A 26,120-nucleotide genomic window follows, 5' to 3' on the forward strand; every position below is an offset into this window, starting at 1 on the left:
ATTTCGATCAAAATTCGCTATCTTTCCCTTTTTTTCACGTTGCATGGTACACTTGCTTCCGCAACACAACTACAATTTTGATAACGCCAGTGTCAATATTTCCGTGTTTTTTTGCAGATGCTTTTTTTCGAAACGTCAAATGTCATCTGCATATAAGGAAACTGGTGTACCATATTATGTATGTAAAAGTGCACGCTTTGCCACGTCTTCAAGTCGGCGATCGATTATTGAAACAATTTCTTTTAGCTCTTTTTGCCCGGTGATTCGCTTATCGAGCGACGAAAAATAGAAAGAAATAATAAAAAGGAAACCTCGCGCGGGTAAACGCTTCCGTCATCATTGACGATGAGTTCTGCCGGCGACCTGGATTCGTCGCGGCGAGATCGTTAATCGCGTTACGGATCGAAGGAGCGCGGACCGATCTCCCTCGAACATCCCGCCACTCACATTTTTCCCTTCTCGTACTTCGTAATTCTCCTACTGCCAGATTCGATTAGACATCTTCCTTCCGCGGCTCGGATTATGCGAGGAGATCTCGCCGGATGGGGAAGAGTTACTCTCACCGTTCCTGGGTTTACCCTGCTTCTTTCGCGCTCGACGTGGAAAAGTTCCCCGCGACTATCTTCTTCCCGAGATCTTCGTTTTCTTTCCGATTTTCCTCTTGAAATATGTATAATGTATATAACCGCTCGTCCATTCCGAAAGTGGGAAACTTACCTCGGGACATTCCTCGTCCCCGCCCCCAGCAGCGGGACTGACTTTTCTCTCCCGGTGTTTCTTTCCGTTCCGGTTACTTCCGAGATTACGAGATTTCATTTAAATTATAATCGCGAGCGCTATAGCGACGACCCCGACCGGAGCGGATTTAATTAATAGCGTCTATAGAAGCGCGAAAAAAGAACGGGCCTCGGGGAGAGGAAGAAATCGCGATTCGCGTTTCGTTAGCTAGGACTTAGCGTGCCAGAGATAGTGTTCTCGTCAAACAATGAAAATGAGACGAACTGACAATTAGTCGGCGACTTCCCTTCGGCTCCGGAAATCCGGCCGTATTTTTAGATTCGCGATTCTGACATGTTACGCGGTATTTTTACTTGTAATGGCACGAAAGATTAGATGTCATAAAATAGAATACATGAATATTATTCGTGTGTCTCTAATTATATTTTTATACTTATCGACAAATATTGACTTGAAATAGAAGCAAGTACCTTAAATAATTGATGGCTCGAATTAATATAACCGAGCGATAAAATCTTTATGGGTACAAACTTAGGCGAGGAAAGCGTACATCCTGGTAGATACTGGATGCCAGGGAGTTAATGTCTCGACGATAATGGCCGACCATAACGCATCTGTATCTCCGCCGCGACTTCAACGAGGGCCAGCATGCGTTCATAAAAAAAGGGTGGTTCTCCTGGTGTTTTTTTTCTTCCCTTTCCACTCGCAAGGGGGTCGAAAGACAAGCGCGTAAGAGAGGCTTTCTCTCTGTCTCTCCCTCTTAAGAGGCCGGCAGGCGATTGTCTGCATGCGGCAGGGAACGGGACTAAACATAAAATATAGCCGGAGGTACACGCCCACGCATCGACGGCGGTTTCCCGCCGTTAAATACCTAAATGCCGTCAGCCCGGGTACGTGCGCGCGGCATGTTAAACGATTAATCGCACTGATTGGATTCCAATTAGTCCGCTAACTGGCACAACCGTCATTGCACTGAATGCCGGGTACTTTCGGATTTTAGATATTACCGCCAATGTGCCCTTTAGTAGACGCGATTCATCCCTAATTCGCGGCACGCGAAGCTCCCGTTCGACGCGCGTACTTTCGCGCGACCCTTTTTGGTACGAAAATCAATTTTCCACAAGTTTTCTCCAAATCCGAGGTAAATGTGTATGTCACATAGCGAAGAAAGAGAAAATATTCTATACTAAATTGAAGGATTTTATAAAAATGATAGAGTCAAATAGTAACAATACTATAATAAAGTAACAAAAATAGCTTATTTTATTAATATCAAAAAATCGTATAAACTCAGACGTGGATAAACAAGATCTAAAGAAGGTCAAAATAAAAATATTAAATTCATACACAGAATGTCCCGCAGGAAATTGCTGAAATAAATCAGCTGTCATATAACAGCTGATGACAGCTGATGATGACAGCTGCTTTAAATATGTCATCCAAATTTTTCGCAACCTTCGAATACATGCGTTACACGAGCGGCACCTGCGTTTACCTGCGATATGTCATGTATTTTACACAGTCTCTTTGCTTTTTTCCTTTCGTTAAACGAGCTTAAATGCTCGCAAGATGAACTTGATAAATTTCACAGCGCAACGAGCTCGAGTTACCTTTCTCGCTTTTGCGCCAAAACTACGCGAGTCGTCTCGAAATCACGCAGCGGATTCGCGCTCTTACTAGCCGCTAAGCCGAACTAAGCCCCGGCAAAGTGTCGCCGACTTAAAGCACGAACGACCGTCCCGGTTAAGCCGCCTCGCTTTCGAGCGCGTGTAAAGTAATTCCGTTTAGTCTCATGGTGAATTAATAAAGAGTCAACCCCGAGGAACCGTCTGTGTGATTCAGCATCAACGGAGTGGCCCGTTTTGCTTGCGCGGGAGTTCTTCCTTACTTTTCCCTCGTGTCGAGAGATGCTTCCCTTTCGGTCCACGTGTGTTCGCTTCGATTCGAAAGCCATTTCGAAGCGACGATTTCAAGTAAACTGTGGCTGAACTGCAGGCGACGATTTTCACCGTGCTAGCAGAAAAAGGGACGGACAAATTGTGTATTTGCGTATTTACATTCAATTTCGTGGAGTCCCCTTTGAGGAGGAAGAAGGCGTATGATGAGGGCTCGAGTGATAATCTTATGTAGGTCGCTAATAATTTTTTGAGGCTGTAAAGAGGAGAGTCTCTCCTTCTATTTCTAACGTAATTATGGACTTTGATGATCTTGCTGAATAAATTGAGAGGTTCCTTGTTAAGTTTAAAAATTTCCATACTTCAGAATACAAGATCGTTATATAAGCTTTCGCGTATTTTGAACTGTTATCCTACAGCGTATTGAAAGCACGTTGTGCGGCATTTTATTGATCATTATACGAGTGTTTGAAGAGTGTGTTGAATGGCAATCAAGTGCTAATGCATCGCCTCTCGGAGGCTGCATTCTCTGCCAAGCGTGGCGAGTTTTCTTAATACGGATTAACTCAAGTACATTCAGCGAATGAATTAGTCGGATTCCGTTTCTACGGAGAAGAGATCCCTCGCAAAGGGACATGAGAGAAATACAGAGTATTTTGCGAGAAAGCACGGAAACTGGATTGAAAGTTTCACGAGAAATTTTTGTTTGTGAGCGCAAATTACCTGGTTTTCGAGATCTTCCTTCCGTTTGCGCATTCTTTTTAGCGTCTCTCTCCCGTTTCCGCAAAGTTGCGTCTCCCACAGTAATGGGACTTTCTACATAAGAAAGAATAACTGGCTACGACAGATGCTGTAGGAAAAATATAATATATATTTTACGGAAAAATATTTTTAAAATATATCGCGCGAAGAATTAAGAGAAATATTATAAAAATATCGCGTGTATCTAGGTTGCAAAATAATTTGTAATATATTATCGATAGATAAAAATTATATCGATGCGAAGGTAACGAAAAAAAAAAAAAATCGTTATTCGAATAAAGTGGAATGATAATCGCTCTCGCATAAGTGGCCTTTATCCGCGTATAAAGGTATTTTTAAGGATTTGTGAGCTCACTTGATAAAATTCTCTCTATTCCGGCCCATTTGCCATGAACGGAGGTCTACTCAGACACGAGAGATTATCGTCCCAAAGGATGAAAGGAATACGGACGCGCACGATAGATGAAATTATTAAAGGGATATTCGGCGCGCGGCGTCGTTTGAGCGCCGGCATTTCGACATTCGCAGAAAATTTATGTGAACGAGCCCCTGATCGATTACCGTGGCATTCAAAGGCGTCCCTCGTGTTTCTGTGTAAGTGGAGATAAAACATGAGGAGTCGCACCGCCCAGAATTATGCAGATTATGTCGCTGTAGAGAGGATGGGGTGGTGGCTGGCGCGAGCCAAAGAGTCGAGGGGGAGTCTCTTAATAATCCACGAACTCCACCCTTAATGAAGAGTCGCGATGAAACCGCGCCGCTTCTTAACGATCTAATCGAATGAATCATCTCGGCAGCAGTTGCGTTGCTAATGCTGTGACACACATCTTCATTGTTACGCACAAATATACACTCTCCGCGAAAAGGATATACATTCGAGATTCGTTAATCAATTTATAACGAAGTAACTCCCTCGCACATGCTTTATTTCAAACAATATACGAGTACTCTATTCCTCTTTAGATTGCTCGCGGGTGAGTAATAGTTGAGCTAAATTCATTTTACCGAGCAATTAGTTTGGTTCATAAACAAAGCCAGTTGTTTGTCGTAAAAACAATGGGATCATTCATTCATCAACAGTGACTTCATGATAATAATAATAATATAATAATAAAATAGTAATGTATAATGATAGCAATTAATTATAATAATAATAGTTATAATTATAATAATATAATAATATAAATTAAAATATAAATTAAAATATATAAATTAAAATATAATAATAATAAATAATGATAATAAATAAATAATAATAATAATTATAATAACAATAAAATGATATAATAATAATAACAAAATAATAATAAAAAATCGTGAATGCGAGAATAAAACGCAAGTTGCAGCGACGTAATACGTGGATATTAAAAAAATTGACGTGCGGGATAAACAAGAATGCGAATGAAATGTTGGGATGGGAATGCGATATATCCGTCGATCGCGACGAAGGCAGATTCGTCCCCGAAATTGCGTCCCTTGAGCCTGCTGACGCTTCACACGCGTCTCGCAACAACGAGACGTTGATGAATCACAACGGCGATTACGACGCGGGTGGTAACACGGCGCTACACAGATTACAGGAGATGCTGCTTATTACACAGGCAACGCCGGAGGATGGCGCATACATAATGTCGTGGTGCACGCGCTCTTGTAGCTCGTGCACGCATCGCCGCGTACGTGTACGAAGGCGTACACGTGTGCGCCATTATACGAGCGGAATTAGGTTATACCGGAGTCGGTTAGCTAATTATTGGGCTTACGCAGTCATTTGGCCGGTTCAATGCCTGGAGGATCTAATTCGCGCTACTTTCCCTACGCGAATAATGCAATCTTCGGCCCAACTTTATCTCCCGATATGCGCGAATTAAATCGCCGTAATAATCCGCAACCTTCCGCCCAACACCGGGAACAGAGAATTTAGATACTGGGATAATATTTATTCTAGATTGTTGGTGGAACGCGATACATATCGTGATTTCCATTGTTCCCGTTCTCCGCAAACGTTGTTAAAGCATTCAACGTTATGTTCGAAAGCTACAAACGCAAACGCGATATTCTCATGCTGCGATACCTATTTTGCGGGGAATTCATTATCTCGATTAATGGTAATTAATTATGACAATGGATCGATTAGAATGCCACGCAACTGCTCGCATTATCGTATACACGTGGCGCGATTAATGGACGCGGAAAAGTCGGAGGCACTCGCGTATGTAAAGTACCTCCTCGGATATTTATCCGCGGGTCGAGACGAGGGGACGGGATAGCGTCGACGGAGGGATATTGTCGGAGAGACGGAGATAACGGGGGGTGGTCCAGGTCGGCGCACCGAGATTGGAGTCGGCCAAGTCGGTGAGACACTACCGTGTCCCGGTGTTACGGTCGGAAACGAGCGGCAGAACGCGATGAAGTGTGCATTATGCAACGGTTTATGCGCATCGCGCAGCCCAGGCTCTGCCAACTCGCTCGTGAAGCGACCGACCGGCCGACCCTCTCCGCTCCATCGGCCTATCTAGGAGCGCATCCGCGAATTAATTAGTCCCCGGAGCGCAGACCGTATGCCGCATACACAGAAAATTGTCGTCGTATGGGTCCGGCGAGAGAGAGCGCATTTTAATCGATAGGTCCGGTGCCGATCGATCGCGCTATTATTATGTATTGCCTCGCGGATATTCCTGACCCGGTCCGATCCGGACGATTATTCGATTTATCGGCGATCGCGCCGTTAACGGGCGCGCGCGCGAATTAGCGAGATTGTTTTCTAACGAGGCGCGCACACACACACACATATGCATGCACATATGCACGCGCTTGTATAACACGGAATTAACAATCCGGCGGTGGCCTGTATCCGATCGCGTTCGATATCTGACGCGTATTAACGTAGTTGGCCGCGGATTTTCGGAAATATGGCGGTCTGGAATGCGGCGGGTATGCGACACGCGGTCCTGCGGACCTCTCCAACTAATTGCACATTCCGACAGAGGGGAAGGTCTTCCCGGTCTTCCGAGAGAGCCTTCTTGATTAAATGTTCTATCTTCTTTCCGGTGACGTCTTCGACAAGCCGCCGCATGATCGATGTCGACGCACGAACGTTCGCGTATTCTCCACGATGAAAAATCGCCGAGTCTAGGGTACTTTCAAGGATAAATGTCTTTTTGCCATAATTTAAGTGTTTATACATTTGAGTAAAAATTAATTTCAACAGATCATTTCCTTTTCGATATGTTGTATAGAAGATATACTCCTAAGTAATACAGGCTTTGAATTTTGTGTAAATTTTTCTCTTTTGATTCTTGATAATAACTTTGAGGTAAAATTTTATTAATGAAAATAACGATTTTCTAGAAAAGAAGATTTTTCTAATGATTTCAACTTTGATATGTATTTTCAAAATCATGATTTTTAATCATTTTTTCATCATTGATAAGCATTTATAATTAAACTCTTTATCACATTAAACATTTACTTAAAGATTTAAATATGCAGGTATATCGAATTCATTCTAATTTCAATTTAGAATCAAAAATATATTTGGGTTAAGTTAGAATTTTTTTCGGAGATGCCCAAAATTCAAAGCATGGATTATTTAGGGATGTCTCTACAATATATGTCAGAAGGAAAATGGTCTGTGCTTTTATCATAATTCATTAAATTTATATCGAATAAGAACGTTATATGATTTCCATCTTCCTGTTTATCATTAAACATTCATTTAAAGATTTAAATAAGCAGGTATATCGAATTCATTTACTTTAAACTTTCTTTTTTGCGGAAAACTATATATTTTATAGTTTTATTCTATTATGAAATAAGGAAAAGAGAGGGAGAGGGAAAAAAAGTCTGAAAAAAAAGAATTAATCAAATCTAATTTCAATTTAGAATCAAAAATATATTTGGGTTAAGTTAGAATTTTTTTCGGAGATGCCCAAAATTCAAAGCATGTATTATTTAGGGATGTCTCTACAATATATGTCAGAAGGAAAATGGTCTGTGCTTTTATCATAATTCATTAAATTTATATCGGATAAGAACGTTATATGATTTCCATCTCCCTGATTGTTCGTAGATGAGCATAACTTTTAACGAAAAATCCCGACGGTTGAATTTAATTTCTGTCAAGATTCATGTAAAAAACTGGCGCAACAATTTTTCGTGATATGAGAAAATTCGCGATAACGAACGATCTGGATAGATTACAGTCGTCGTCCATATTAAAGATAACCGGCGTCTGTAGAGGATCGTTGAGACATATCGTTTATCTTGAAGAGGATTTCTGAATTACGAATAGCCGGAAGACACTTATTTCAACAAAGTTTAATCATGACATCTTTGATAACTTTAGTTTCACCATTTCCCAAGTAGTCTTTTACCAGGTAGCTTTCAGGACGCATTTGATTCAAAGTAACATCGTTATTATCCGTTTCTGTATGGTGCACGTTAAAGTTTCATGAATTAATATAATAATTTTCTCACAATGAGGAGGGATAATATCATTTATATTATACATGGGAAAATCCCGCGGTAACGAATGGCTCACAAATTACGATAAACTCAATCACAACTATCGGCGAATGAATGTAAGAAGCATCCGGAGCCTCTGAAGCATCATCGGAGGCGTGTCATTGATTTTGAAGAGGGTTTCCGAGCTTGAGTGGGCTCGGGAGATAACTCCGATTTCAGCAATAGCCGCGATGACTGTCGTTCGCCGAGGACGTTGCCGACGACGTTAACGATGTCTTGTCGTGAGAAAGCGACGGGGCTAATGTCGGTGGGCGGGCGAGAAAACTATTAATAAGAGAAAGGCTATAAAGATGGATTGGATAAGCCAGGTGCAACCACGCGCATTCGTCTTAACGATACCGCGATCGATACGAAGCGGCATCGCTTGGCGTTTGTATACAAGGAAAAAAAAAGGAGGAAAAAAGAATCGCCCTCTCCATCCCCCACATTTATAATTGTATATTATAGTTGAATATCTAATTAATGCACGAAGCGAAAATTGCGCCGCTCGGCTCGATCTTTATCGTTGCGTAAGCGATCATCGTCGATAGCGTTGGCGCATTAATTTACCGCGGTTATTTTCATGAATTCAATTATTCAGTGTAATTATTGAATATACCGAGATTTAACCGATATCCGTGTTACGTGCCGCGCAACGTGCTACACCATTCTGGAAATCTCGTTTATTAGAGGCACCGGTATCCCTATTTTGCATATTAAGATCCGCGCTGCCCCGCGGATTCATTAATATTCATTTTCGTTCGTCGATAACGGATTCCTCTTTTTCCGCAGGTGAAGAAGACTCCGGTCCCGGGATAAGAGGAGGGTCGTCGCGTCCTCGTCGATTCCACGCACGATCTGATTATTTCACCATTAAAATAAGGAAACTCCCTGATAAAGAGCTGTACGCCGAGGCAGAGAGATCATACTTTCAAATGCAATCAGCTCGCCGCCGCCTCGGGAGGACAGGTAATATCTAAGTATCCACGCGCGATACGATGACCGACTTACTTAACCGAAGGGCGGTATCGGCTCCAGCCGCATACATTACGCCGGCGGACAATGTGATTTATAGGGGACACTTCGCGCCTTGAATACCGCATCCCCTGATTTTCCGCGAAAGTCTATTATCCGACGTGATATTCGCGATGACGCAAAATTCGATGCGCATGTTCCAACTGGAAATGAGATCAAATAGCCTTTGAAGGTAGTTTCCAGACAATAGATTCAGATTCGCGATGCGTGGTTTATACGTACTTGCTAGGAAACAAACGGGATTATGCTAGGCATCGAGAGTTAATAATGTTGCGAATCAAGCGCAGCTCGCTCGACTCGTATAACAAATCTTCTCTTCACTTTTGCTTGTTATAAAAATGTATGAGGAAAACTGAAATTTAATTTAATTTAATTCGATTATTTTAATTATTGAAATTTATTTCAAGTTAAATTCTTCAAATTACTATTCGATTTTAATAATCGTATATATACAATAGAGGCGTCATCCCCGTTGTATATAGAACCGCTAAATAAATGTTCAATCTCGTGGGCATTTACGTTGAATATTTTTAGTTTCAATTAAGCCGAGTACTGTAAAACGATAACTCAGCAATTTTCTTCGGCCCAATGATGTGATACTCGACCTGGATTGAATTGAGATTCACGAATACGTATTGCCTTGATTCCGTCCGTAGTTCTAAAGCACATTCCGGAGCACACCGCCGCGGATGCGGTATATCTTTCGAAATTGAATGGTGAAACCGTCGGCGACTTCTCCCGGAGTGCAATCGGTTGGTAATTCATCACGGTCGTCGCGATCAGCTGAGCAGAATCGCAAAACGCGCGGACTCCCGAGTGCGAATCGCTCCGAAGCGGTACGAGGGGGATTACACACAAGAAACGTTTACATACTGAATATTTATTTTCCCGCGTTATAGAGAGAGCCTCGGCGGCTTTCATCGTGGATGGACGTTCGATTAAAAAAAAAAGAAAAAAAAGGTAACTCGGGGAACACAAGAGCGATATAATAACGCGCGCTGGTCTCGTATTAATTACACCGCTCCGCATACACATATAATCGGGGAAATTAAATTGTCTCGATCGCCGAAAACTAATCGTCTCGGATGAGGGGACCGAAATAAATTTTTTTTACATTTAATGGCAACCGTGCTCCGCTAAAACGTCGATTTGAATAATGCTCCGAGCATCCCCGCCGACGGCTATTTTTGCAATTACCACTCCGATGAAATCGATCCCCATTATTTTTAATTGCCCGCGGCTGCTTTATTCAGTATCTTGCCCACCTGACGGCCGAATGCGGCCAGTAGGACGCAACAATAACGAAGATCTCGGGCGAGAGTGGGGCGTGAGTGCGACGAAGACTGTAACGGGGATGTGCGGGCGTTAAATAGTGACATCGCGGCATCCATATCGACGATCGGGACAAAAATAGCCGATCGAGAGTCGTTGCGCGCATCATCGAATTGTCGGTCGGGAAACGAATGCGCCAATTAAATTGGATTTATTAAAATGATAGGCTGTCAGTTATCAAGCGTACACGCGCCGGCGCGTTTCTATCCACTACTTCACGTCCCCACGTGCTCAGGATTTTAATGGCCGCTACATCTCGCACGCAGTTATTACCATTGTTCTACTGATCTATCGATCGGACTCGCGGTGTACATTATCCGGCACTGTGATTCTCCTCTATGTTTGCCGACCGTGACTAAGTGTCTCTCATTAATTAGCTAGTCGCGATTTGTCGTTGATTATTCACGAATTATTGATAAATTGTACGAGTCCATTGCATAATATTGGCTTCGACTATGTGCCATTAATTGCCCATGATTTCTGCATAATTGAAAAATACTCGACGAGCGTATAAATTGTCACGGTATTATTGAGGGGAAATTTTACTTTTTTTTATTACGAGCTCCTTTTTTCGGTCCTATTCGACCCGTTCTTCCCAGCAGGCATTCAATATTTTGCAAAGAGCAAGAATTACATTTTCGAATCGGTTTCGTGTGTTTTCGACGAAGATCAAACATTCGAGAATTACCGGGCTCGCGGCATTAAAGTTTGCGCATAATGTAATCGGTACGTTCACAGTTTTTAAACATTGACGAGGTACGACACGCAGCGCTTGGATGATAAATAATTTAAGCTCAAAGCTCCCTTACCTGTCGCGACGGTCGTGACGTGCCGCTTCATCGAATCTATTTAGACTTTGTCCGTGGGAAGAAACGGAAGGCTGAGAGCGATGCTAAAGGCAATGATAAGAACAGGATCGTAATCGAATGGACGGGGGACGTAAAGGACGGATAAAATCAGACAACAAATAGGAAAAAACGAAAGCTCTCTTATTTTATTCTAGTTCTCAAAATTAATTGAATTAAAATCAAATATTTAATATTGAACTGTCAAATGCGTCGCTCAGCCTGACAAGCTTTTATTGACGTGACGTAATGACAATTCTTTAATAATAATTTTTTCTTTAATTTAATATTATACAATTATTATATATATTCAATTTTCCAACCAATATATAACCAATTTTTATTTCCAAACTATCAAGATAATCTTTGCGATGTCAGCCGCCAACATTACGAAGCATGCGATGATCACAGCAAAAGAACCAAATCAATGTCGCGGAAAAAAGGCAAAAAAATTCACTTTGAGACTTTGATACATTCGAGTATTAGATTTAACAAACTTTTTTTAAAAAGTGAATATACCTATAACTTTAACTTATAAACGATTAATGACTACAAAGTTTTTTCACGAATGAAATATTTCACGGATAATATAACAAACGCTTATTTAATTACAAATTAAATTCTGTTCTTTACAATATTAATTTTACTGTTCTTTATAATATTAATACAATATTAATTTTAAAATTTTATTGTCGTGATTTAACATGGAAATTATTAATGTAAAAATAATAATAATAAAATAATAATATTAATAAAAAATTAATAGAAGAAAGATTTAAGTTAAAAATAACAGATATGAGGATATTAAAAAATATTGAAATACATGATATTTAACGTCGAGTTTTAGAAGATCGCGAAAGGAAATAACGTTGAATCGAAATTTCCTTAGGAAAAATTGATTTTCTAATTTTATCGGGATACCTTTGATTGAAGGGTAATATGTAAGCGCTCGAATATCTCGTACAGAAACGTCTCCGAGAATCGAGAGCCGAGCAGTATCTCCGTGAAATTATAACGGGCGCTCAATTTAAATCCTTGGGGATACACCTGGAAACCCCCGAGTGGTTCTTTCTATGCAAACTCGGCTTACTCTTACTTAACAAAGCGTAATTTATCGAGCCGCGGAAGCGAGATGGAGAAAAAGGCGAAAGGAGAAGACACGGCGCTTCTTCTCGATATTACGCGTTTTCCATCTCGTCGCTTCCGTGCGTCTGCAGCTCGGGAAAGCAATCTCGGCACGACGGACGGGCTACGTGTCTCGCAATTTTTCAAACTATTGCGTCATAACACCGGTAATCAACTATACGTACCGTCATAACACTGTACAAGACGCGCGAGAATCTCATTTGCGCGTTTTTCCCGAGTCGGCATGCTCGAATGCGCATAATTTTTCGTGCATTCTTCCTTCTCCCTCCGTCTGACCTTAGATGCGTGGGAGTAAAAAGCGCCTGACAACTCTTAAGCGACGCGCCTGGCGTTTACTTTCTCTCTCTCTCTCACTTTGACACACACATACTTCGCATATTACATCATATTTATTTTCCACGCGCATCTAGATTCTCTCCTCTACGCGAGTGATATAACTTCTTCGCAATAATTGTCATACAAAATGTATCACGTGAAATAGTAACACTTTAACGAATCTAAAAATCTGGATATTGCCCGAGGAGAGGTTGAATATTCAAACCGGATAATTGAAATGTCACTTGTTACGCCATATATAGATTCTAGTAACGCTCGCGAGAATCCAATAACGGACGAACCTTGAACGCATCGGAAGCGTCCGCGCTCGTTCTCACCGAAAAGCTTTCCGTGCTCCCCCATGTCGGTCTTTCTCCCTTGCGAATTCCACCATGGAATTCCCACCGTGGCGCTCCGCACAATTTTCCACGCAGATTTTTCCCATTAGTACTCTCCAGGATTACCAGTTCTGCCAGTCAAGTGGCTTCGTCGTCGTGAGGTCCCATGCATGAAGACAACAATGAAACGAATAAACACGCACGTGCGTATATCCCTTGTCTCGATTTATAATCTACCCACGTAACAGAGTACATCATGGTTCTCAAAGTATCGCTCGTTATTTTCGGGAGAAATTATTATGTTTAATTGGAAAAATGCTATGATATATTGATTATGATTACGGAATCAATTATACTTGTCTCTGTTATTGTTTCGTCAAAATTATATATTTATTGTATATTAAAATTTACTGTAAATTAATTATTTATTATAAATCAATATTCACTGTGTCATATTAAAATATTTATAAATATGTAACTACAATATATTGTGATTAAAATTATGATAATCAATATATATTGATTACAAAGCTGTATAAACGAAATATAAAGCTGGATAGTATCGAAATTGACGTTAAAAAATTGATCTAAAATATCTCTCCCTTATCAATGTTCAATTTTGAGAACCGCTGATGTACGTATATTTTATCCGGGTTTCATCCAACCTGCTTGTCGAACGAACGAACCTGCATCGGCAATAAAAACAGACTACTTCGTGCCTCGAGCAGGGGAGAGAAGGATAGAGGAAGACAGACACATGGTTACCCTTACATAGAACCAGAGCCGCGAACAATGAATCCCGGGCTCGAGCTTGCGGACTCATCTTTCATCTCGACGTGGCACGCGCCGCGGTCGCATCTGGCAGGTTCGTGGGGGGTCAATTGAAATTGCGACGGAGATTATACTATGGATCGCGTGAATTCGCGTTACTGCATAACTTAATTTCGATCGCGCGAATCCGCAACGCGGGGGATTATCCGCACCGATGAGTTTATCAAGGGATAACAGCTCTTTCAATTGAAACATAAAAATGGACATGTATATATTTATGCAAGCGCTCTTTATTTAGCAAGCTGCATCGCTCACACGCGATATCTCGCTTGCAAAATTCCCATGGTATTATACTAGTTTTTAAAACGCGAGTCGTTAATAAAGAGATTGAAATATCTCTTTAAACGATTTTGAATAATCGATAAGTCGATCAGGAATAGAAAGAAATGTTAATTGTTATTCTTTTTTCAATGTCAAATTTTATCGCATTATTTATGTCTTATTTTCCTGATTGAATAGTGTGTAAAAAAAAAAATCAAAATTGCTGTGCGGATAAATTGATTCTACCTCACCTGTCCATCGTTTTTGCTGTTTGACGAGGACTAAATTCGACCGGTCAGCAAAACGGCAATTTCCACAGCGTGTTATTTTTTTTGGAGGGCAAGTTTTTTAAGTCTTCTCAGGTTTGGTAACGTGCTGATCCACCAGTTTCACATACGCGCAATCCTCGAAACCAGTCCGTTTTGGCGCCGTTCGATATTTTCGTTTCTCGTCCGATGCCTCGCTATCCTTCTCTTCTTTCAGCGAGCTAAACTCGAGACGTCTGGCGTTGGCGGAGCCTGATTAACTCGAAAAATCGACTCGCTCGCTTCTTTTCCGGGGAAACTTTGCCGGTCTCTCCCTCGGAGAGGAAGAATGAGAGACAAAGAATGAGAAAGGCGCGCCATTGTCGACGGTAGAAAGTAGTAAAGGCCGGAGAAAGAAGTTAAAGGCAAATAATGGCGCGGGGGGGTACGGGGTGACGAGGTGCGGGAAAACGGGGTAAATCGAATAAGAAAGCGTGCCGTATTTTATTTCTCTTCCCCGGGAAACTCTCGCGCCTCCCTCCGCGGTCATGAAATTCAGCTCCGCGAGCGCTAAAGGAGGAGCGGCTTGTTCCTGAGGGTGCCATAATACCGACAAAACGGATCGAGAGGATATAGGCATTACCGCGAAACGGAAAAGGAAGAGAACTGGAGAGCTGTAAAATACTCGTCTCGGTGACTCACCCGAGATTCGATGATTCGCGGTATTTTCGCTCTTAAAGTGAAAATTGCAAACATCGAGAGAAGCATCGCGAGCTTTAAAGATCCCGACATTTTCAAAGTCGGAATTTTTCATAACCAGTTCTTTATATCGACGTTTAACTAGAATCTAAATTGCATAAGATTCATATTGCATGCAAAAATGAAAAAAAAATTACAACTGCTGAGAGAGAGAGACGAGACTTTCCAGAAATAACAATTAAAAAAATAAAGCTTGGAATATATAACTACAAAGTGTGCACGGACACGTCTCGCCATTTTTAATTCAATAATTTTGCTATAGATACTTTTTTTCGTCGGACATTCAAACGTCGTGCTTTCCATTCTTTTAAACATTAACTGTGCCGATCCGAGAATATCAGAGTAATCTCCTTTCATCCCGACTCATTATCTAATGAGCGCGACATGTCGGGATCGCGCGGATGATGTAAGAGATCCTTGTTTAATGCGAGTGCGAAGGGAGTGGATTGGATGCGGAGGGTTGATTTAATTCATTTATAGACGCATGTGGGATGCTGGGGTGCGACGGGAGCCTCTGGCAAACATCTGCGAACTCTTGCGTGTTACCAGTATCCTCGGGAGAGAAACCCGATAATGTTCTCGCGGGTGGCACGGTATGAATCTTCGATATCGTGAGAAAATTCGCGACCTCGATCGTGAATTTCGATATCAATCCCTGATTCTGTCGCCCCAACATATCCGACAATCATAATATTGTCTCGACACGTTGTCTCGAAGAGCCTGACTTCTTGCAAATCCATCACGACTATAAAAACGTGGGATAATGAAGGTGTAAACAAGAAATATCCTTTTCACTTTGCCTGCTCGTCAAATAACATCGCACGTTTTAATCCAAACAGCTGTTGTTGCGACAGCTCCCCAGCCAGCGGCTGTCAGACAATAGTGGCGGTTTTATTCGCGCGAGAGATTAATTGTATTCATACACAGTCGTACTTTATTTCGACTATCCTGTACAATCCCCGAATTATCACGGATGTGAATTTTATCGCGTCGAAAAGGCACGTACGCCGGGGTCTTCAACAATTTCGGGTGCACGGTAGAAACGCGACAATGATACGCTTTCCGCGATATGTAAACGTACAACGTGTACGCGCGGATGACACATGCTAGGCGACGGGAAGACGCGCGTGTAACGTATTACGTGGATCCAGCGCGAGGTGTCATGTACCCACGCCTCGGCATAAAGCGGGCGGCTGGTGGGACAGGATTTACTTAACGAGTGAGCGTTAACCTGTCGGAATAATCCACGTGGCAGGGGTAATAATGGACTCAAGTGCAAATGCACCCTCGGTGTCCCGGGGAGGCCGCCCGTGGGTGTAAATAATGCACGCTTTCCCAACAACCGTCTCTGTCCGACCTGGACGCGCTGTTTCACAGCCCGGCTGGACTGGAGTTAGCTCCCCTTAACGAATGCCCCTGGTCGCGTTTGCGCCATGCGAGTAGACCCCGAGATCGCGTTCATCTATGACGATATAGGAGACGGGACTTAGGCGGAGGAGCGTTTTGCCTACCCATCTACGACCCCGACCGGTCAAAGCTCGTACCCTGTCGTCGAGCCCGGGTAGCTGATGACGTCGCAACATTTCGGCTTAGGTTACCACAGCGATAACGAGATTAAAGACACGTTGCCACGTAGTTGTATTATGTATCCCGTGGACAAAGTGCTCCGGAATGCAAGCTTTAATGACGGATACTCAAGACGACCCAAACGCGACAAGAGTATTTCAGCGTCAAAAAGCGGCAAGAAAAGGACAATCTCTTCGAAAATATACTCGAGGGCCGGGATCTGCAAATTTCGCGCTCCAACTTGTAGTTTTAATGACGATTGCCCAAGTAAGATTATACAAGGATGGACACGAGGTATTAAGATAATTACGGCGAAATGGGGGCGCGGAACAAACGTGACGTGCTCCGACGAAATAAGAGGATATTTTCACCGTGCAAATTTCCCGGGGTCGCTCCTTTCCTCGGGGATGGGCACGCACGCGCGTCCCTACGAGCTCACCTACGCTCACGCTTCGGCGAATACGAATAAACTTCAAAGAGTGGCGGAACCGCGGCAACGGAGAAATGTCGTTACGAGCGACGGCCGTTTCAACGACGCCGCTTAATTGAATTTCCCTCGGTCGCGTGATCGCCGCCATCCCTGTAAAAATGCAACTACCCTCGACAACGACACCACCCACCCACCTGTTTCTCTCCCTGAAACCTCTCTGTCTCTCTCTTTCTGTTTCAAAGGCATAGAGCAGCTGTTAGATGCGGAATATCTGACCAATTCCGTATATTAGACAGCCATTGCGAGATCTCTTTAATCTTTATACGAGAAAGAACAGCGAGGGAAAGATACGTACTTGCATTATTACGTGGAATACAAGCATGAAAATGCAACATTCGCCAATGGCGATGACACGACGGTGGAACGTGGTAATGAGAAAAACAAGTCAGATTTCAGTTTTTGAGATGACGGGAGAATGAGAGGAGCTCACAAAGGCGAATTTATACGGTTCAATCCTTTGTGATTATTTGCAACGTCCGCATAGAATAAAAGGAATTTTTATCGGAGAACTAAAGCTCGAACAGCAGAAAGATAATTAGTTGTTTTTTTGACATTTAATACACTCTTAATGTAAATAATATTAAATTAAAATATTGCAAAACATCACATGTAGAATATATGAGATTGCGTATTCTCGTACAAATACATATAAAGTTAAATATTTACGTCAATTTATTCGTTGCGGTTTATTTCGCAAAGTGAAGTAGAGTAAAACACGTGCGAGTAGATTTTTTCCCCATTGTGGGAATTATTTTTGCATAAATATTACCCTTTCTCTTTCTCTCTCTCTCTCTCTCTCATTTCTTTTTCCTACGGAGAATTTATCTGAAATGTATTCATCAAAAAGGAACCTCGTGTAAATTCGCCTTACGCCGAGAAACCTGGCCGAAATGACTGCGACGGCGGTGGAGGAAAATCAGACTAATTACTTTGAACATGCGGCTTTCAGCGGAATGGGCTCGTGATTATTTTCACGACCGGGTATAATCCCCGGGAACGTCTCTCTTGTCTCCCCATCGCGGAGACTCGTGTCAACCGGGTGTACGAACTTTGCTGACGTACAAGAAGCGATGCCGGGACAAAATTTTGCGTGCCATCTTTTAACCGCGACGGCCCCGGAGGCTCGTGTTCCCGGTGAACCGCGGAAACCGCCGCCGAAATAATGAATCGTCTTGATACACGCGATTAATTATCTCCGTCGTGTAGAGCAGGGGAAACAGAAAACGGGCGCTCATTCACGTACCACGGCCGTACATGCAGATATTCTTTATTCCCTTTATGGAGAACGTAATACGGAGGGTATTACGTTGTTCTCTTTATCATGATGTACCGCAAGTTTTGCCGAGAGAGATACATTATCCGTTACTTTCGGGCATATAAATCGACGGGAAACGGTAAAAAGCGGCGAGTAAAAAGAAACGGAGAGAGAAATTCGCCATAGATGGATTGATTGTTCTACGCGATGACTCCTCGGCTCGAAGCCCTCGCGAGCAAGGGATATGAAAACGTCGTACTTTTTACTTTTAACACCCGGCATGTACGTGCTTGGCCCCGTCTCCCGCGACTACTTTCATAAATTTCAATTAATGTTATTTGGTCGCCCGACACAGGAGTACCTTGTTACTCAGCCTCGCATTTTAGCACCAATTTACAGTTTATGTAGCTTACGGACGAAATTGTGGCATCATGTTCGCAGCGTCGTCTTTATGGCTCTTAAAAATTACTTTTTATGTCTGATATTAAAATCAATATAAAGTAAGAAATTATCTACGTTTTCGTGGGAATTGGCACTTCCTGTATCAAAGATTATATGGGATCCTTGAAAGCTGTAACAAAGGCTCACGAGCCATTGAAATGATAATTATTCGAATAATCAGGAATTATTTTAGCTCGTAACTAGAAGCGTACGATGGCGCTTTATCTAAGACGAATACGGTGGATATATCTCGGATAAAGGAACTTTCATACAAACGTACTCCGCGAGCGGACGAATTTTCAAAAACGGAAGAGCGAAACGACTCAACAAGTGGAGACCGCCGCAATCCTTTACAATCCACGACATCTTCCTCGTCGCTAAGCAATATCTCGACCGAGCAGCTGGGGGTCTATTCTTCTATCTAAAAGCGGATTGGAGTCTCTTATCATGCGACTCGGTGCGCACGTATTTCATGCTAACATCTATTTCTCAATTCTCGATTGAATCTTTCCTGTATGCAAACTACGCTCGCCTTTACTTGATATTTGCTTGTCATTGATATCGCTGGTTAGGCCTTTATGGTTCGTTGTCCCTAGTTGCTTTTATACTCGTATAACGTATTAACGCATATGTTCGTTAAAAGCAGATTGGGGATTAAAAAAATGGCGATTCGACTGAAAAATGATGGGACTTTTTATCGACGAGATTTTTGCTTTGACAACTTGTCAGACAAATTGCCTAGCGGGAGAGATTAATGGCACAGCGAGATATTTCAGCAGAAAAACAAAATAATAAAGCTGTGCAAAATTTTTCTAATGCGTACACACGTCGCGTGTTTTTGTATCTTTCATATTCAAATTGTTATTGTTTTTCATGATAAAAAAAAAATACAAGACCTCCAGAGATGTTATCGTTCAAATTCAATGTTATTGACAAGGTGCGAGGCTATTCTTTTTTATCGAACCGGTAAAAGGGACGTACAAGAGTAACGTAAAATGTAACAAGGGATCGATCGAGCTGACGTGTCAAAAGTTTACCCCGTGATATTGAATTTTTACAAGTTTCTGCGAGGTTGACCGGAATCCGCGCGACATTATTTCGGGCGTCGTTAAAGATTGAGAGAAAAGAAACGGCGAGAGGATCGATATATCCGATGGTTTCGAAGCGCAAGAGTGCCGGTTAATGCGCGAAATTCGCTTCGAGCGCGAGCAGCGAGAGAGAGATGGCCTGGAAGAAGGAAGTTTCGATCCTGCGGACGGAACGTTTAGGGGCGCAATAAAATTGCCGGGGAGGTTTCGGAGAGGAAAGCACCGGCCATCGTCCGATACCTGTCCCGTCGTAACACGTCTCGTGCTCTCTCGTCGATCGGATCCTCGACCACCGCGCGCGATTCGGGAAAACGACGCGACGGAGCGAAAAGCGGAGCGTTGCCGCTCGAATCGTCCGAGAGAGGAGCAACTTCCGTAAATTGTCCCGGTCTCGGGAAGAGTGGACTATTCAAGTCGGTTTTACTGCCGGGCCAAATCGAGAAACGATCGGTGTAGCTGCTACCCCTTCTATCCTCCCTGCCTCCCTGACCGACCTCCCCCGATCTCTTTCAATTACTTTTCCTAATGAATTTAATTTAGGAGGCCGTCGTTGCTCCCCTTTTCCCGAACGGGTCTAATTCGCCGCGATCGGTTTCTTCGACGAGGCGGAAACGGATCGCGCGGATTCTCCCGATGCTTGTCGTAAATAGAATTCATGCACTGGCTTAGGACGCCTCGCCTCTCACGCGCGAGCATCTGATTGTGTTCGACGAGTACCCGAATCGTCTCGAACCAGCTTAAACTTTTGCGGAATCTCATGCCTTGGATGCAAAGAAAGCCTGCGGGAACACTTTCCACTCGAGCGACGTATCGATTATTCTAGTCGGAGCGAAATCTATGGAAAAATTTCGCGGTTGGCACATTTTCAAGTATGAGCATTTTCGAACATCTGAAGGATATACATATATGTATATCGTAAGGAGAGAGGGCGTTTAAAGCAGATTCCGAATTGTTAAAAATGTCTGGAATGTATCCAGTAATGAGATGGTATAAACGTCTATTAATTATCATAAGTAATATTTTTCTTCCGGCAATCTCGTCTGAATCCTACCAACGAAAACTTTTTCCTATCCTGGGAAAACGATTCCATCTTCGGAATATTTTTTGACTCGAACGGTAGCATATTCGTGCTCCCGATATCCTCCTTTATTGATCGAAAGACGATGTTTACAATTCCTGTTACAGAATACGATCTTGAACGTGTCCTGCGGCGAGACCAAGTGGATGCGTACGATTTACAGGCGAGACGCCGACTATTTGTATTATCCCGCGGTAGAGGATTCGCGCAATGCACTATAGATCATCGGCCACGATCTCCGGATATACTTGGGCCGTTGCACTCGACAAAATGGGATAAGAGCAGTCCATTTGTAAAGGGCGAGCTGAACGGCAGCAGGTGGATAAGAGCAATTTGAGGCTGTCTTTCGTGCCCCCTCTGTCATTCTCCTTTCAGGTCGACGAAGAGAAACGGCGCGAATCTTGGTCGCCAGGAAGTGAAAAGCACTCTCTCTCTCTCCTTCTTTTTCTCTCTCTCTCTCTCTCCCTTTTCCCTTCTTAGCGGCTACTTATGCGGCCAATTTTGTCCACGTTCCATGTACGATTTCCGCAAGCAAGATTCCCCATTCAATCGTATTTCTCTCTAGTGATATATACGAGATCGCTATTTCACACGCGGCATTAGATGCGACAATAAAATGGAACGTTGAAAAAAAAAATAGCAACGAGTGAGTTGATCGAGTAAATTTTTCTTGCTCGTTTTTATGGATTCGATTTTGCCGAAAGGTTATAAAATATTATGTAGGTTTTTTCAATTTTCCTGTCTTGTAACGTTCAACATTTATAAGGAGAAATAATATTTAAATGCATACTTGTTATGCATCTTATTATATGTGTGTGTACAGTATCAGGAGATAGCAATTTTTATTATTTATTTATATCGAAGCATCGCACACTTGTATTATGTGATTCAATTTCAAGGCGTTATTACTTTAAAAAAAAGTGACGACCCTTTAAATATCTTACAATTTGATACACATTAAATATTTAAGTACCGAGAGTACTCTGTCGAGCGATCGTAAATGAAGAAACGAGATATAAAATCGAATGAGACGCTTTTAGATTTGCCGAGAACAGTCGGGAATCGACGAGTGTCGTAAATTCGGCCGCGACGGCGCGAACGTCCTCCTTCGTCTCTGGATTCCGCACCGGCAAACATATCGTTCCGGGGTGGCGTGGGTGGAGTGCTCGCTCGTAAATGATTGCGATTCACGTGCAAAGGTGATTCACGAGTATAGAGTGCCGTTATCATGACGTACCGTGACTGGAGCGTAGAGAGGTCGAACTCCGGAAAACCGGAAACGATGGCGTTAGGAGGGGAAGGAAGGAAGGGGAGGAGGGGGGAGGGTGAAGCAGGAGAGCGGACGAGGTGTCGAGCGGGAAGGGACGAAAGTACGAAAACAGCGAGAAGCCAGGACACGATACTAACGTGGGTGACACGTCGCATGCAAGTCAAATGTAAAATCATCCGCGAAACATACACGTGCGGATATGCTCTTCGACAGAGAGCTGTCAAAAAGGAGGAGTTTCTTCAGTTGTATCATTCGGATTTATGGCGAGAGGCCGATTATTCTACGAAAAGCAAAGTGCTCTAGACTTGTTACGATATGTTTTCGAAAAATTATTGAATATTTATAATTTTATAATTTATAAATTATATTAAACATTTATGACATCGAAATGTCGAAACATCGACTTGTTGTATCGATATTTCAAATTAAAATTTAGAAATGTCAACAATTTGAATAATAAATACTTTTTTATTATTTTAAGTACCTGGAATTAAATATTACTACACAGGTCTTGCTAATTATTTAAGATTAAATTTAATTATCAAACTATTTATATTTCTTATTCGATGTAATCTAAATAGTGTGATAATTAAATATTAATTTGTTTTAATTTCAGATAATTAACAAGATTTATATAATATATTTAACTCCAATACAAAAAATATATATATATTTATTAAATGTTAAAATTAAAGTGGAGACTTCTGTGACAGTTTATATATGAAAAATTTATTTAAAGTCTATTTGCAACGATTGCTGCATATTTTTAGAAGAACGTGAATATTGACTTTGTATTTTCCTCTTTGCGTGTTTGAAAAGCTTGCATCTTTCCCGACAGCATCGCTCTCGCTTTTACGAAAAGTAGTTAACTCGAAATCACCGTGTTTGTAGTAGTGTTCTTGTAATGTGACTGTAATTCTCTGGAAACCGAATTTTAGTCGGGCAAATTCAAATGTTTATTTTATTCTATCTCTGAAATGGAATTACTATATAATTTATGACTTCGGTTATCTGTGAGAGTCGCATATGAATAAATAATGAATAGAGCGTTATTGATTTTTAGCATTTAATTCCTATTTTAATGAATTTTCCCTTCGCATTCCTTTACGTTTTTAACTGTGAAAATTTTTAACTCGTAATTTTTTTTCCCCATTACAACGCATTAATTTTTAATTCACTATGCATTTCATTTATTTCATTATATATTATATGCGCTATATCTCTTAATCTCGGCGAAATTTGTCGAAAGCATGAATCAGCCAAAGTTACGTGCAAAATGTTCGTATGCAACGAGTTGTATGCGCGCTTGTCATAAAGTCCCCTATTCACGCTAACTTTCGAGAGTCACTTTCGCAAGCGGACTCGTCCGCCTTTGCGAGTTGAAACGTCTGCATTCGTAAACAGATTTCTTGTCGCTACATTTATTATGCACGAGAAATGTTTGCCGACTGGTCCCGATCGAAATATATCTAGCGTCTCTCCGAGACATCGCAGCGATAGGAAGTGACTCTCTCGCGATTTCGCGTGTCGCGCAAAATCTTTCAGATGACACGACGTTAAAACAGAAATATATACGGGAAAAAAAAAATTCTCCCCTGTTTTTTTCATCATCGATATATATTATACTTTAATAACGATATAGATAATGCTTATAAAATACAGCCTGCGCATCGGAATGAAATATGGAACTCCCGCGACACTCGAGAATCGAACAAAGGGGATGAAGGAGGTTCGACGAGGGAGAGCTTCGAGCTTTCGGCGGCACCCCACTATCGTCCGATGTAAACATTTACCGATCGTACGCAAAGCCGGTGCCGATGGCTGTAGGTTGAGCAAACTCCGCAAACTGAATATAGTATATATACGATCTCGCGTTGCCGGATTATCGAGGAATCGTCGTTCGGTGCATACGTAAGCACCGTGATTTGGTAGCATGTCCATTGTTACACCGCGAAATCGACCTCCCATACATCGAGAATCCGACGAGGGTCGGTGAAATGAAATAAACCTACAGGGGGGCAAAACAAAGGGATTGCGTACGTGCGTGCGCGCCAGGGATGTAGTCGGCAAACAATCTTAAAGGGTACAAAGAGATCCCATTTTCTCACCGTGTGAGATGAGAAAAATATTCTTTCCCGCCAACATTATTTATTTTAATATATTCCTTCAATTCTCTCCTCTTTTAATATTAATAAAATAAAACTAATAAAATATTAAAATTAAATATATTATTTAATATATTTAATATATCATTTCATATATTTAATTCCTTATTTATTTTATTTCCTCTAAAATTCTCTTCTTTATTTCCTCTCTTTTAATATTAATAAAATAAAATAAAATTAAATACACTGATGTATTTATTATATTTTTATACATGGAAAGATAGTTAATTATGATGCTGTTATACATATTTTTTCTGAATTACAAATCGTTAAGAAACACATAAATATCTGACTCACGTATACGTGAAAATATCTCGCGCAAAACAAACTTTGTGACGAAAGTTTATGTATTATATAATCCGTAAGAAGCAAATGTGTGGCAAAAAGTTAACGTAGCGACGGCACTTTTGATGTATTACCAATCGGAGAAAAGTTTTAATAGGGAAGCACTCCAAATACGACGGCATCTTTCATTCTTAATAACGATGAAAGAAGTAAATCGATAGTTATTATCGTAACTTTGATATCGAAGTATAGGAATTATTGCATAAATAACGAGATTGCTTATAATAATCAGATTTTGAAATCATTCCAAGCAACCGAATGTACCTAATAGCTGCTGACTGATTATTATCCGAGCTTTTAATGGACTAACATGAAGTTTAACAAATCGTTTGTATCATTTATTAATTCAAGATTTCCTATGTGATTTATTTAATTATTTGAAAACATCAGAATCTTTGATAAGACAAATAATATATCAATGATTTTAATCATCCTAGTCTGAGAATTAGAGCTAAACAACAATTTCCATTGGAAATAAAAATTCAAAAATATTACCAACTTTATAAAGTTTGCATTAAAAAACGAATTTACAATGATTTTTGCCATTTAGTGTCTCTCGTCCACGGAATTATTTTTTGGAAAATAAATCCCCTGGAAAATGTTCCAGATATCTGAGCTAAATAAGCCACCCTGTTGTATATTTTGTTTTTATTAGTCTTTCGTTTTTCAACCCTCGTGCTAGATCGTCGAAGCGGTTGTCCAAAGGCAATAACCGTGTAGATTTCCAGGTGACATGCTAAATTTTCTCTTGCGCTTTTTCTTGAATTTCACGTCCGTTTTGGCACCCGTTCGACGAACATATCCACAAACGGTCGATAATTTATGCGAATACCAACGGCGAATAGCCGCTTTATCCCGGACTCGATGCACCGTATAGAAAGTAGCCAAATAAAAAACACCAAAGTTTTTATATTATGCCGATGTGCTATTCATTTTATCTACCCTTCATCATATCCGACAATGGATCGAAAGCCTAAATTAAGTAAGGTATGAAATGATATTTTCACATAGATTCAAATTTGAGTTGGAACCCAAATGAAAAGGACGCGCCATTCTTTCCATCTCTCTCTTTCTTTCCGATTTTATTGTGCATAAAATGCAAGAGATATTTTCACTCTATATTTGTCCAAATTACATTTCGTCTACACTTACACAAGGTATATTTTAAATGTATAGTATAAAAATACAGAAAAAAATTCTCTGCAATAGAAATTTTCACGCGCAAATCAATATCATTGTCAACGAATTTGTTCGTCATTTGACTTTTTATTATTATTTACATGTGAACTTTATTTAATTAAATTTTATAATTTCGACAGAATTCACACACATTTTCGTTTACAGAAGAATGTTGCTAATTTAAATCAAATTATAGTATGTGTGTGAAAAAAATTCATTTTGTAAAGTTACAAAATTT

The 26,120-nt window shown here is 41.2% G+C and overlaps 1 long non-coding RNA gene across 1 annotated transcript in view; it reads left to right on the forward strand.

The window, feature by feature from the left end:
* Window positions 1–8,820: 8,820 nt before the first annotated feature.
* The window catches only part of LOC145963718 (uncharacterized), an 89,809-nt gene continuing 72,509 nt past the window's right edge, over window positions 8,821–26,120 (forward strand). The window contains exon 1 of the long non-coding RNA XR_014436239.1: window positions 8,821–8,867. This is a non-coding gene — a long non-coding RNA (uncharacterized LOC145963718). The remainder of the gene's footprint in view (window positions 8,868–26,120) is intronic.

Source organism: Camponotus vicinus, unplaced genomic scaffold (genome assembly GCF_025532165.1).
Source record: "Camponotus vicinus isolate PSW18456_S1 unplaced genomic scaffold, iyCamVici1.0 SCAF_13, whole genome shotgun sequence".
NCBI lineage: Eukaryota > Metazoa > Arthropoda > Insecta > Hymenoptera > Formicidae > Camponotus > Camponotus vicinus.